Raw genomic sequence first — 15,315 nt, 5'->3', positions numbered from 1 at the left:
CTTTTTTCTTGCCACTCTTCCATAAAGGCCATATTTGTGGCCTGCACGACTAATAGTTGTCCTGAGGACAGATTCTCCCACCTGAGCTGTGGATCTCTGCAGCTCCTCCAGAGTTACCATGGGCCTCTTGGCTGCTTCTCTGATTAATGCTCTCCTTGCCCAGCCTATCAGTTTAGGTGGACAGCCATGCTTTGGTAGGTTTACAGTTGTGCCATACTCTTTCCATTTTTGGATGATGGATTGAATAGTGCTCCGTGAGATGTTCAAAGCTTGGGATATTTTTTTACAACCTAACCCTGCTTTAAACTTATCCAAAACTTTTTTCCTGGTGTGTTCCTTGGGCTTCATGATGATGTTTGTTCACTAAGGTTCTCTAACAAATCTCAAAGAAACAGCTTTATTTATACTGAGATTAAAGTGGGGTTCCAGCCTGTAAGAAACAAATAAAAGTCAGCAGCTAAAAAATACTTTTAATATAAGGACACTTACCTGTCCAGGGTTCCTGCGATGCCAGCACCCCAAGCCGATTTTTCCATTGGCTTTGGGTGCAGGCGCCTGCATTGCAAGTAAAGGAAACCGGCTGTGAAGCTTTCAGGCTTCACAGCTGGTTTTCTACTATGCATGCGCGATTCTTCTGAATGTTCCCATTGTCTTCTGGGACACACATATGTCCCAGAAGGCAGAGGGGGGTGGAGGAGGGGCCAATGCAAACGCAGAAATTACGTACCTCACCACGACAAGGTAAGATGGAAGTCCAGCTTGAAAACAACAGAAAAGTATAAAACGACGACGGTTTTCAAGACCTAGTTGCATTTTAGCCTGGAACTCTGCTTTTGGGCTGGGTTCACACTATGTGCGGCAACGGGGCACAGCAAGGGGTCCGGTACATCCCCGTTCACCGTTTCAGGTCTGAATTAGGTCCGAATTTTTGGCTGAATCCGGACCTGAAACGGAGCCAAAGACGCACAGGACTCTTCTGCTTCTGCTGGCTGCCCTGGAGATGTGTGAACCGCCTCCATTGAGAGCCAGTCACAGTCTCCTATCATGCGAATTGGATGCGGAGAAACCTGCATCCAATTCACAATAGTATGAGCACAGCCTAAATTACACACAGGTGGACTATATTTACTAATCAGGTGACTTCTGAAGACATTTGTTTCCACTAGATTTTAGTTAGGAGTATCAGAGTAAAAGTGGGCTGAATACAAATGCACGCCACATTTATTTGTAAAAAATTTTGTAAACCATTTATCATTTTCCTTCCACTTCCCAATTATGTGCTACTTTTGTGTTGGTCAATCACATAAAATCCCAATAAAATACATTTCCGTTTTTGGTGGTAACACGACAAAATGTGGAAAATGTCAAGGGGTATGAATACTTTTTCAAGGCACTGTAAACAAGAATTAAAGTGCAATAAACATAAAAATATTCAGTTGTACCAGCGACAGGACTCCCGCACACCGAGATAAAATAATATTCTTCCTTTAGTAAAATAGCCAGCAGGAACAGGTTCTTTTTTGACATTTAATGATTGGGTTTACATCTAGTTTAACTGAAAAAAAGTCTCATGGCTAGTAAAGGAACATGTACACACCAAAGGGCAAATTTTTATTTTTTTAGTTCAACTTTGACATGCTTTTCAGAACTGGTCCAATAAAGCCTAGCTATGCCTATTCATTTGTCCTTAACAGGTATTATTTTGGATTGCAGCCTTTTTATGTGCATGAACCTTGCTTGTTTTTCACTAAATTTGTCCTTTCTGACAGCTCATCCTTGGCTTGCAGCACGTCCATCCTTGCTAAATCAGCAGCAACGCTATTCATACAGAGCAAAGGGTAACATTTCAACATAGACCTATCAAGGCTGGTCCTTGTATGTTTATTCGGATTGCATGTTCATCTGGCTATCACCCAAACTCTCAGTCAAGATTTAAAATGTATCCTTCATCAGAAAATGAAATTCTGACCTCTACAAACAATGGAAATGGTTAGGAAAATGTACGTTTCCTATTTAAATGTTTAGAACTGAATTGGTCCACCCACTCCATATACTCACATGTCAGTAAATTCAGTGTTTATTTTATGGAGAGATCACTGCAGATAGGAGAAGCAAGTCTAGGGAGAAGTTACCTGGCCTACTGGTCAGGAGACGCCCCATATCAGGGGTCTCCAAACGTTCTAAACAAAGGGCCAGTTTACTGTTCTTCTGACATTAGGGGGGCTGGACTGTGACCATTGGGAGTAGAAAATGACCCTCAGAGTCAAAGTAAATAGTGTCCCATAATTGGCATTTGGTATCATTGGTGTCAATGGGAGGAATAGTACGCTATCACTAGTATTAGTGGGAGGTATGGTACCCCATCATTGGTGTCAATGGGAGGAATAGTACCTCATCACTGGTATTAGCAGGAGGAATCGTGCCCCATTCTTGGTGTCACTGGGAGGAATTATGCCCCACTGTTGGTGTTAGTGTAAGGAATGGTGCCTCATCATTGGTGTAAGTGGGATGAATACTGCCTCATATTGGTGAGAGGAATAGTGCCACAAAGGGCCAGATAAAGGCAAGCAAAGGGCCACAGTGTGGAGACCACAGCTCTATATCAATGCTAACTTATTTTATGTCTGTGGATGAAGATGCAGAATCAGCTGCATGAACCTCTGGCTAGGTTTAAAGTGGAGCAAAGGACACAAAAGGCTTTACATTTAGTAGAATGTGGGACAGAAAGGATCTGGGGAATTTATGATTGAAGGACCACAAGGATGCGTAGGGCTTGTGAAGGACGTGGTGTGGTGGCAGCACAACTCAATAAAAGGAAAGGTGCATTCTATTCAGGAGGTAGAGTATAAAACTAGGCACCATTGACCAGTTTTACACACCTCACAACTTTGGCTCAAGCCAGACTTTCATCTCTGGAAAAACCCATGTTGAATTATTAATTTCCCTTGCTTCACTTTATTAGAAGTGTTTGGATTGTTTGGATTGAGACATGTTCTCAGCTTGAACTTTGCTATCCTGTGTATATACACTATCGCTAATAAACTGTACTGGCTCCCTATGGAGCCGGTTCACATATCTCCGTTGTGGCTGCGGAGTGCACTGCACAGAAACGCTGTGCATCTTTGGCTCTGTTTCAGGGCCGAATTCAGGCATAGATTCGGCCCTGATTGGTCCCTGAAATGGTAAACAGGGACGCACAGCTGTTTCCAGTGTGAACGGAGCCTGAAAGATATTTCTTAGAACAGATTGCCACGAGCAGACCTCCACCCTTAAAGAAAATGTACAGTACTTTAATGCAAGTTTCAGTATTTTAATCCCGGGCCAGCAGAGGTACAAGGAAACTACTCCACATCAAAAATATTGAAAGAACAACAATATTACTAATGTATAGAACACTTTGGGGTTTTACTCAAGCTTCCTTAGCTGATCAAGAACTTGCAAGCAGGTCAGGAGAGTGAGAGTGGTGCATGGAACCCAAAATACTGAGAGGAATCCCTCCTTACAAAAAGCAATAAAGACCTTTGTTGTCAGTGGTTATGTAACTGGGAGGTAGAAATTGCTTATTGCTCAAGGAACCCCTAGCAACCTCTGGAGGAATCCTGCTTGAGAAAGGGTTAGAACATCAGAAAACAGTGCACCCAAGCTATGAAACCTTGGCCAGTTTTCCACCATGTTTTATTTTACCCCTGAGCGGTACATTCCTTTAACATTAGCATAAAATAAATACTATTCTTTAGCGGATCATGTTTCACATATGGTTTTCTGGACCTCGAGTGTGAAGTATTTAGAAATCCTAATCGAGGATGGCTGGACTCAGATGTAGTGTAATGTATCTGGCTGGGAAGGATGACACTTGACAAGTCTGCAGAGCTCTGGCACTGAATGGCATGACACAGCATTAAGTGACAATTAAGCCTCACATGAAAAGGAATTGCAGCCGTAGAGGTCAAATGGCCAACACACTGACACTGAGAGAGAAAAAGTCACTGTGGTGTATTTGTGATGCAATGGCCTTTGGCAATTTAATTTTTTTCTGTTTTAGATGTCAAACAGCATGTCCAGTTGTTTCTATCCATATGTGTATTTTTGTTCAGTTTTGCAAAGGAATAATAGACTGTTTTTCCTATTGTATAGATATAGACAGTCTATAGAGACTCGACAGTGGCTGAGCTATAACCTTCTGTGTTATTTTCATTGTCAGCTTTCATGCTTGGGGATATAGTTAAAGGACAACTCCACAAAAGCCCAGCAAGTGGTGGTGTGTGGGAAGGAGACTGTAACATGTAAATTGCACTCACCTCTTAGCTTTGTTCTTTTATCTCCTGTTTAAAGTTTTTTCAACTTGACCTCCAGGAAACATCATGTACATTTCCATCTTCCACGATATGAAAACTGGGGAGCCCTTCGCTCACCATTGCTAAGATCCACCAACTGTTGAATTACTTTGAAGGAGTTATCCTTATATCATATTCATATCCACGTATCTTTTTTCTGTTTTGGATAGAGTGGGGAAGAGTTAGAAACCTTGTTAGGTTTTAATTGCTGTCTACTATGTCCCCTCTGGGATAAATTACCCACTTTATTTGTCCTGCATGTAGGCAGGTTGAAAATAGCTGGCTAGGAGCTGTCCCAGATGGGAGGGTAAGAGTTAATGCTTTCCCGGTTCTTTGGTCCGTTTTTCTCTGGGTCCGACCCACTGATCCTGTGTTATATAAGAGAGGGACAGTAGAGGGAGTTGGAGGTCGGGGAAGATCCAAAGGGGTCCAGAGCCCCTAATAGGCCAGAGTGAGATAGAGATCCAGTACCCGTAAGGGAGTGAGATGGAAAACAGCACAATGAGGAGCTGAAGAATGTTGCTCATTACCACCTGGATGTAAAGCCATGAGAACTTGGGGTTCACTCCCAATACGCCAGCTGCTGGAGGATGCCTCTGATGGACTCTTTTACCACATGGACATTACCTTTGCATTTATACCTTGGCAGCACACGGCCTGTAGATAGGGTTAGTGATTTAGGGAAGAATTATGTCTCAGTTGAACACTGTAATACCTTTTTTGCACCTTTCTAAGTAAAGTAGAAAGGTGCAAACTTTGAAAACTTTGTTCCCACCTGATCTGAAGTTATGCAAATGGGTGTAAAGCAAGTAACCAGTACCACCTCATGGTTCAGGTCACTAGATACTAGGGGTATGAAGACAGCTTCATAAGAATTAACACAGTGTGGCGTACAAGCAAATGGTTACCTAGGGTAACAGAAGTTGATCAAGCAGCCTATGGTTAAGCATGTCCCTGAGATAGGTGGCATAGCCTCTTGTAGGAGGAGGATGTTGTTAACACTCTCTCCGCGGGGGCGGTCCGTCTCCCATAGCATTGGAGCAGACTCACACCACAGAGGTCCCCAGCCTGTGTCCATGTACGGAAGAGGTAAAAGAGAAGTTCCGTTTTTGTTTTTTTTAAAGAATCATACTTACCTAGGTCCCCCACCAGTTTTAAGACTGAGAACCGCGCGATCAAACACTTCTGATCTTCGTGAGCAGTGAGCTGGTGACTGTCAGTCACAGCTGTCTGCTCTGCCTCTCTGGGACATTGATGAAAATGGCACAAGGGTAAAGGTACTCCATGTATAATAAAGTGAACCTGTCGCAGGTGCCTAGTGTAGCCCAAAGAAACCAACCCCTGGGTAGGCCTCTCATGTGACCCTCGCTTGGCGCCCAACAGGGAGGTAAAACATGGAGGACGTGACGACCACCCTGTCACCCTGACCTACCCACATGCAGACTATTGTCACTGGGACAAAAAGTGTTGAGAGTTCCAACATTTTACAGTTGTCACTGTCGGGAGATAAGAGGAGATCTTTAATGCAGCATGCGGGCACTTGTGTCCAGGACAACTGTCCAAAAGGGAATTTACGTTAATTTGGAGAGATTTAATTTCTATCTGTGGGACAGGTTGTTAAGGGAAATCTCCTCACTGGGACATAGACAACAGTAAAAACAAAAACCTGTTCCAACAATGCCCTATTCTGCCTAAAATGTCCACCTAATATCACAAATTTCATTAGATGCAAGTCAAATCACCCACCAGTTTCTTCTATCCTTCAGGTAGATACAAGATCCCTAGTTTTGAGGAACATCAAGTTTTGAGAAACATCTATCTGTTTTAAAAGGCACTTTGCCCAAATGTAATATATTGCAGCTTATGAGTCCTTAGATGTGGTTGCAGAATTGGATTTACTTTTATTTATTTTATAAATATATATATTTTTATGCTTTTTTCCTTTTTTTTTACCTGTTGATTCTGCCAACAACAAACTTATCCTAGAGTGACAACCTCCAGGTAAAGTAGGAGCAGTGTTGTCACGCTAGGACGGGAAGTGTGTTAAGAACTCCTCCACATCTCCCCCATTCCTATAACATATGAGTATAGAAGGGTTGTAGTTCAACTGAACAAAGCAGGACAACGATAATATGCTGTGGCCCAAAGCAACCAATCAAATCAACCAACCAATCAGATCTCACTTTACTGTAGTCTAGTCATTAAATGAAAACTTCTGATTGGTTGCACACATGGAACTGAACACACTGCTCTTTGCTCTACATACAAAGGCCAGCATATCAAATATGACAGGAGTACACACTTGAACAAGTGCTCTGTAATAACCTTCCAGCCCAGATTAATTACTTCAAGTTATAACAGGAAATGTTTATCAATGAGGATTCCCACCACGCCTTTTTTTTGCTTTTTCAATTTTGCAGATGATGAACGAGTTTATTGGGAAATGACATTTCCAAGAAGAGAGGGATGTCCTGCCAATGGGAAACTTATTCTGGACTGAGCAGTCGTGTTTTCTCTACGGGGACATCTGCGTGGTTTATTTACTGTGATGCTTTGGCTTATTGGCTTATCAAATAGTTGTGAAATTTGGCTAGGTTTATTTTTAATATGTCAAAATGGAATGGATTGTACATTATTACCCTAAAGAGAAAACCACTGCAGTTCATGAACTGCTGTCTCCATAAGCCACATTTTTTAAAGTTTCAACCTAGAACAGAAAAAAATATATACTTTTGTAATAATGCTTTGGAACCACAATTTTATGGTGGTGTGGGAAGAGTCTTGCTCAATTTTTGTTTCATTACACACATATAGGTTGTTGTTATATGGGACATTCCCAACATGTGCTGCTAAAGTCTAGGAAACTCTAGAAGAGACTGATCTGCTAACAGCGTCAAAACAGTGTCTGTGAATTTATTAACATGATAAAACATAAATATCACATATACTTAGGTACTCAGACCCTTGACTCAGCATCTTTCGCAGCAATTCTAGCCTTGAGTCTTTTTGAGTATAACGTGACAAGCTTTTCACACCTGGATTGTGAGATTTTCTGCCACTCTTCTTTGCAAATTCTTTCAAGCTCAGTCAGATTGGATGGGGATGCCATTTGCAGGTCTCTTCAAAGATGTTCAATAGGGTTCAAGTCTGGGCTCTGACTGGGTCACTCTAGGACATTCACAGAGTTGTTCCTAAGCAACTCCTGTGTTGTCTTGGCTGTGTGCTTAGGATCACTGTCATATTTGTAGGTAAACCTTCGGCCCAGTCTGAGGTCCTGAGCGCTGTGGAACGGGTTTTTATTGAGGATATCTCTGTACTTTGCTCTATTAAGCTTTCCCTCAACCCTGACCAGTCTCCCAGTCCCTGCTGCTTAAAAATACCCCCACAGTATGATGCTGCCACCACCATGCTTCACTGTTGGGACGGTATTGGGCAGGTGTTGTTCGGTGCCTGGTTTCCTCCAGACAAACCTTTAGAATTGAGGCCAAACAGTTCAGTCTTGGTTTTATCAGCCTAGTGAATCATGTTCCTCACAGTCAAAGTCCTTCAGGCGCTTTTTTGCAAATCCAAGCCGGCTTTGCACATGCTTCAGTGGTGGTTGTCCTTCTGGAACTTTGTCCTATCTCCACACAGGATTTCTGGAGCTCAGTCAGAGTGACCCTCAAGTTCTTGGTCACCAAGGCCCTTCTCCACTGACTACTAAGTTTGGCTGGGCGACCAGCTCTTGGAAGAGGCCTTTCAAACGTCTTCCATTTAAGAATTATGGAGGCCACTCTGCTCTTGGGAGGCTTCAGTGCAGCACAAATTTTTTGTAGCCTTCCCCATATCTGTGCCTTGCAATAATCCTATCTCTGAGCTCGATAGGCAGTTAATTTGACCTCATGGCTTTTGTTCTGATACATTGTCAAGTGTGAGGACTTTTATAGAGAGGTGTGTTCCTTTCCAAATAAAATCCAATCAATTTACGTAATTTACCATAGCTGGACTCCAGTCAAGGTGTAGGAACATCTCAGCAATGATCAAGAGAAATGGGAGACACCTGAGCTAAATTTCAAGTGTTGTTGCAAGGCATCTGAATACTTATGCCAATGTAATATTTCAGTTTTTCCTTTTTCAATTTCTAAAATGTTGTTTTCACTTTGTCATTATGGGGTACTAAGTGTAGATTAATGAGAAAAAAAATAAATGAAACAACTGTATAATAATCCTGCATAATAATAATAGTCTCCTCCTCCCATGCTCATCTCCAGGACTTCTCCAGATCCTCTCCCATCTTCTGGAATTCTCTACCTCAATCTGTCCAGCTATGTCCTACTCTGGCTGCCTTTAGGCGATACCTGAAAACTCATCTCCTTAGGGAAGCCTATCACGCCTCCAACTAATCTTTTATCCCTTCCATCAGGTCATACCCCACAGTTATAACCTTTTATACCACTTTCTCCACCCTCTCAGATTGTAAGCGCTTATGTACAGGGCCCTCTTAACCTTCTTGTATTTTATTGTATTCTAACTGTCTCCCTTTTTATATTGTAAAGCACTGCGTAAACTGTTGGCGCTATATAAATCCTGTATAATAATAATAAAATAATAATAACTGTATTATCAGGTTGCAACATAACAAAATTGAATACTTTATGAATGCACTGTAAGTAAGTAAGTAAGCAGTGTTAATAATGACTTTATATCTACATTCAATCCCTCTTATTTGACAAGTCTTAATGTGTCTATTTTTGTTTCTTCCTCTGTACCAAGGAGGATGTAAAGCACTGAGCTGAGGAGGTACTTGGCCTATGTCAGGAATGGTGATAATGGTGTTCCACAGGGCAAACGGGCTACCTAAAACAATAAGGACCACTAGTGTAGCAACATAACAACGTACATGCTTAAGTTTGATGTGACTCTGAGTACCTTAAATGGTTTTAACCCTTGTTTCTGCCCTCTAGTCTCTATTTTGAAGTTAATACGTTCGATCTGAGACCGGTGTGATTTATGACTTCAGAACCTAAAAGGAGACTTAAACCTCGTACACACAATCAGATTATTGGCAGGGGATTGTCTGTTGACAGACTGCTGTCCTAAAATCTGACCGTTAGCACGCTCCTTCTGACAATTGTTGTCAGACTTTCGGCCAACAAACGTTGGATGGCAGGCTAGTAAATTTTCAACGGTCTGTTGTCTTATTTTCATATTGTCAGTACACAAGTCCCTCACACAAAAGTCGAAAGCACAAACACGCATGCTCAGAATCAATGCTCACCAAACACGAAATTAGCAGAAGGAACCCAAAGGGTTCCCTTAGTATGCAAGACAAGTTCCTGGCATACGCCCTTTGGACAAAAATCAGACACTCGGGTGGCCAACAATCGGATCGTGTGTACGAGGCTTTAGTCTCTCACAGCTGCTTAAAAAATAAATGGTCTTTGGGTAAAATTTAGTAGGCCCACAGAACCTTGGCCCACAGAAAAATGGAGACGGCCATTACTGACTCAAAAAATTGAAGCAGAATGAGAGTTTAGGAATTGTATCCTCCACAGCTTTGCAATTTCCTGTCCTGCTGGGCAAATTTCTTTTTATTTTACCCTGAGACCATTTATTATTTAAACAGCTGTGGGAGTCTATACTTAGGTTCTGAAGTCAAAAATCACCCAGGTCTAAGATTAAATTTTTTGGAGACCAGTGAAGAAGGTAAGTAAATTAAGATTGCCTGTAAAACTATAATGTCCAATAATTGGCTGCAATCTGTACATTCGCAGCACATAACTATGGTTATTTGTGCAGACTGCTACAATAATTAAAGAGCCCATTTGCACTGATGGGTTAGGGTAGCATGTAGCTAACTGCAGTGCATCATTCATTTGGCTTCTTTAAAGAGAAAAGGTCAAATATTGTTACCATTTCAGTGTAATAATAATAATAAGATAAAGGGGCAATAAAAATGAGATTGTTTCCATAATATACTGTATACTGTATGTTATTTAAGTAAAAAAAGATTCTTAGCTGTGTACGCATTATACTGATTTTTAAAAACATAAAAATGTGCCAAAATAACATAAGAGAAGAAATATTAAAAATATATTTGAAGTGGATTCCTTAACCTGTATTCATATTTTAAAAAGGGATGTTCGAAAGACTGCAGACAGCAGTTGTATTGCATTAGACGCTCTGATTAACCACTGATTAGTCAGATCTGCGTAGGACAACACAATTCAGAAATCGTGTACATTATTCTTTTTTGCAGGCTTTAAAAATCTTCATGTATGGATTATGGCTAATTACGGAAAACAAAACAAAAACAGTTGAAGTATCTCGCTGTCTAAATGGCTTGCTCATCACTAGTACCTGAACCAACCCTCAAATAATCTTCTTTGAATTGTGCTGGGAAAGGAACAATGATTGCTAGATTTCCAGCCTTTAGAACCTGTGCAAAAGATTTGTTATAGAATTTACAATTCAATGATAAATAAGACCCATTTTCTCTTTATTTAGGGGGTAAAAGAGCTACTCATGTGCAGCAGATAGACCTAGAGTTATAGCAGCCCCACTCCCGTGCTTATGTCCAACCCCATATGTAAGAGAGACTATGGAGGTTGTAACTTTGCAGTAGAATTATACAAAAGGCACTAACAGAAGATGACTACTTGGTTACTTGATGTCCAGAACTCCTCAGGACTCCTAAACCCAGGACACTTTTCTGTGGAACTAGCAACCAGTCCTTAGATCAGACATTCCCAACTAGGGATCCTCCAGAGGTTGCTAGGGGATCCATGAGCAGTGGTTTACTGACCTCCCATCTGATGGTGCCTGCGTAATTCTGGCTTCAATGCTACTTGGAAGAACCAGCAGCATGACATGATCTTTTTAGCTGACAGTAAGGGTGGCATTCTGGCCAGCCCTGTAAGGGGCCATTCTTCCCCATTGGTCATCAAAGTAAAGGATCTTCTTCCCACTGACACTCTATAAATTAATTTACGGGGGGTTTTCCTAGACCTTAAAATTATTTCAAGATTTCTCTTTGGGTAAAAATTAAAAAAGGCTGCCTTAGTTGATTATTCTTTGGGAACCTTTACCCTTAAACCTTGATAGCACAACGCATGGGAAATCAGTGAGGTAAACTCAGCAGAATTATTATTACTATTAATAATTTTTCTTTATTGGGCAATGTGTTTAGTAGGAGAAGTTAGCAGACACAGGGACAACATATCAACTTTTCCCTCCACCTTCTCAAAATGCTCAGTGTATCTTTCTGCCACAGTCTTGCTTTTCACCGTATAACGATGTGCCCCTTTGGGCCAGCATTTTGCATACCAGTGAGGGTAGGTCCCTAAAGTGGATGGAATTCCAGCAAAATTTTCTTTTTCAGTGTATGGGGGGGGGTGAGTTAGTACCACAGTTTGGTTTTTTTTGTGTCCTTATGTCCCTATTGGAGGCATTTACTTTAAATTTCTTTTTTTGGTGATAGTTGTTTCTGGGATAGAAATTGAAGTGAAATCTAACATTTCACAGCAGTCAAGGAGCGGGAGTGGAAAGGGAATGGTCCATCAGGAGAAAACTGGTGATGATGGGACTTCCTCTCACCTTTGGGAGAGCTACTTTCTGTCTAACAACAGTAAGTGAGATTAAATCTTATCAGTGGGTTCCAACTCTTAACTGTCCTTTTCAATTTTGGAAAAAAAGTTTTGGGTGGATTCCATGGTGGTTCCATTATAAATGTGAGTATGTTCATCTGTGCAGACAGGATGCAACCCTCTCTCACAGCATATTGGCACATTAGGGCAAAGTCCAAAAAAAAGATTTTAGCGCTAAACCCAAGGGGGATCTTCTATCACGCTACATTCCACAATGCCCATGAAGGGTGCAGCCCTCCACCGAACAGGAATACCTCCAAACAAACTAAAAAAAAAAACCATACAGGAGGACGCAACCACCTTGTGCATTACCATTGATACATTTTAATAAACCCACAAAGACCAATGGATACTTACATGCCAATAAAAAAACAAGCAAAACAGATCTACTCCAGCTTCCCCATTCATCAGAGCTTAAGCTGTAAGAAAAGGGGCATCAGCTGTCCAACCATTTGTTCCCAGGACGAGTCGGATTGCGTTCCAGCTGGAGTAGATCTGTTTTGCTTGATGTTTTTTTCTTGGCATGTGAGTATCCATTTGTCTATGTGGGTTTAATAAAACTTATCAATGATAATGCACAAGTCAGTTGCGCCCTCCTGTTTGTTTGTTTCAGCTCATTGGGGCAAAAGTACACTTTACATAGTTACATAGTTAGTCAGACTGAAAAAAAGACATTCGTCTACCCAGTTCAACCAATACAATAAAAAAAAAAAATCATACATCCCATATACACAATCCTGTACCCACTGTTGATTCAGAGGAAGGTTAAAAACTCCAGCAAAGCATGATCCAATTGGCTCCAGCAGGGTAAAAAATGTCTTCCTGATCCCCAAGAGGCAATCAGATATTCCCTGGATCAACTTTACCTCTAAAATGTTCGTGTCCAGTTATATTATGTACATTTAGGTAGGTATCAAGCCCTTTTTTAAAGCAATCTACTGAGCTGGCCATAACCACCTCTGGAGGGAATCTATTACACATTTTCACAGCTCTTACTGTGAAGAAACCTTTCTGTATTTGGAGATGAAATCTCTTTTCCTCTAGACGTAAAGAGTCCTTGTCCTTGTCCTCTGTGATGACCTTAAAGTGAATAACTCTACCCCAAGTTCACTATATGGACCCCTTATGTATTTATACATGTTGATCATATCCCCCCTTTAATCTCCTCTTCTCAAGAGAGAATAAATTCAGTTCCTCTAATCTTTCCTCATAGCTGAGCCCCACCATGCCTCTTATCAGTTAGGTTGCCCTTCTCTGCACTTTCTCCAGTTCCCCAATATCCTTTTTGCGAACCGGTGCCCAAAACTGAACTGAATATTCCAGAGGAGGTCTTACTAATGATTTTTACTTTAGTCTGGGTTCTGCCACCTCTGCCATTTTCTCCTGGTTCTCCTCCAGTTGGGTGTCTTCTCTCTTTGGCCATTGGATGACCACCGATCAACTCCTGTTAGTCTGGGTTCTGCCACCTCTGCCATTTTCTCCTGGTTCTCCTCCAGTTGGGCGTCTTCTCTCTTTGGCCATTGGATGACCACCGATCAACTCCTGAGCATGCCCATCATTCCTGCACCCAGCTTCCTTTCTGCTGTAGGCAGTGTGCAAAGAAAAAAAAAAAGCTCTTCGACGAAAACTCTACCTGCTAGAATTTCACTAGAGATTGCACAACATTTTCTGATTGTTTAACCCCCTGAAAAGTGTCAGACGGCAATGTCTGCAGGATACTGTTGGTCACGAGATTGTTTGGTCACCTAATTAGACTGTTTGTTACTGTCACCTCTCAATTGGCTTTTTAACATTTACATTTTTAATAACACCTTTTTGATTCAAATGTTTACAAAAACACCTAATTTTCAATCTCTTTTACTTCATAAAGAGAATCCACACTCATGCTTAAAATCAATATTATGATTTCATTACCAAGCACATCGTTAAACTCCCGGTCTGCCCTGGGGAGGTGTCTGGAGTGTGATGTATTGTAATTAAACACACGCTCTTCATCACTTTGACTGCTACTAGCTAAAAAGAAATTTACCTAGAAAAATATTTGCCAGTGATTAATTAAAGTGTAGATACAAGATCAGACACCTTGTGCAACCAACCTGTGTTTACATGTTACCGAGCCTGACTATAAACTTCTCCTTTAGTGCAAAACCCCTGGCTACCAGCTGAGGGGAGAATACTTTTGGGACTGACTTAAAGGGTAACTCCACTTTTGTGGGAAAGAAAAAAAAGCAAATAAAAAAAAATATTATAGCATATACAATTGTGAATTGAATTTTATTAAAAATGACCTTTCCTTTTCAATCTGCAGCTCTGTGATTTTCTGTAAAATGCAATATGGCTACCTGAAGGTGTTCTGTACACATAATGTATACAGAACACCCCCCAGAAACAACATTTCCTGCTTGTGTGATTGGCTCACTGATTTTCACAGAAGTCTACACTAAGATAAGTCAGATTTCAAGCATCCTCTGCAACAAAAATGTAATTTTTAGTGAGATACTCCCAATAGGAAATCACGTCTCAAGGGATGCACACCCTGCCACTTTCACCATTAGAGCCCTGCAGGTGCAGCATCTGATTGATAATTATGAAACCACTCCCATTAGATTCACTTACCACATGGACGCAGACAAATACACAGGGATTTCTTCAGAATAACGAAGGTAGGAATCTGCAACAAAGTTTGCTAAAATCCTTGCAATGCACATAGATCACCCAGAGGGGAATGTTTTTTTCCTCTTTTCAAAGGTTTTTTATTGGCAACAACCAAATTGCAATTACAGGCAGCTTAGGTTTAGCATAAGGAAAGTTACAGTAAACAGAGTACATTTTGGTGAGTACGTATAACTATGACAAATTGAGAGAGACAATAAATTGTATAGGTCGAGATAAAGAACGGAATGTTTTTTTCTCAACGAAAGTGGAGTTACACTTTAAGCCTCCTTGGCTAAAAGTATTTCAATAAATGTGTTAACGTGGTACTAAATGCGAGTTGTTATTTACCTTAATGCAATCTCTACCTGTTTCTGCTCCCTTTTTCCCAAACACTTACCTGTGGTCCATGTTCACCGCCGCAGGGTACTCTGAACTGCACCACTTCCCCATGCATTGGGGTTGCAGAGGAGAGTACCGAGGGCAGCTTAGTGATTGGCTCCTGCCGTCATCAGTCAAATTGCTGGAAGCAGGTATCAGGGATGTAGCTTGCAGGGTGCTGTGTGTGTCTATGGATGCACAGCAGAGGCAAGGAGTGCACAAACATGGGTATCTCCTGAGCAGCTAGCTATCTAAGGAGACACCTGCAAAGAGGAAGGAGTGCCCGTGGCTTGGGAACTGGCTGCAGGAGAACAAAGGAGGCA

This window comes from Aquarana catesbeiana, linkage group LG04 (assembly GCF_042186555.1).
Source record: "Aquarana catesbeiana isolate 2022-GZ linkage group LG04, ASM4218655v1, whole genome shotgun sequence".
In the NCBI taxonomy this organism is placed as follows: Eukaryota; Metazoa; Chordata; class Amphibia; order Anura; family Ranidae; genus Aquarana; species Aquarana catesbeiana.
Note: the sequence above shows the minus strand (reverse complement) of the source record.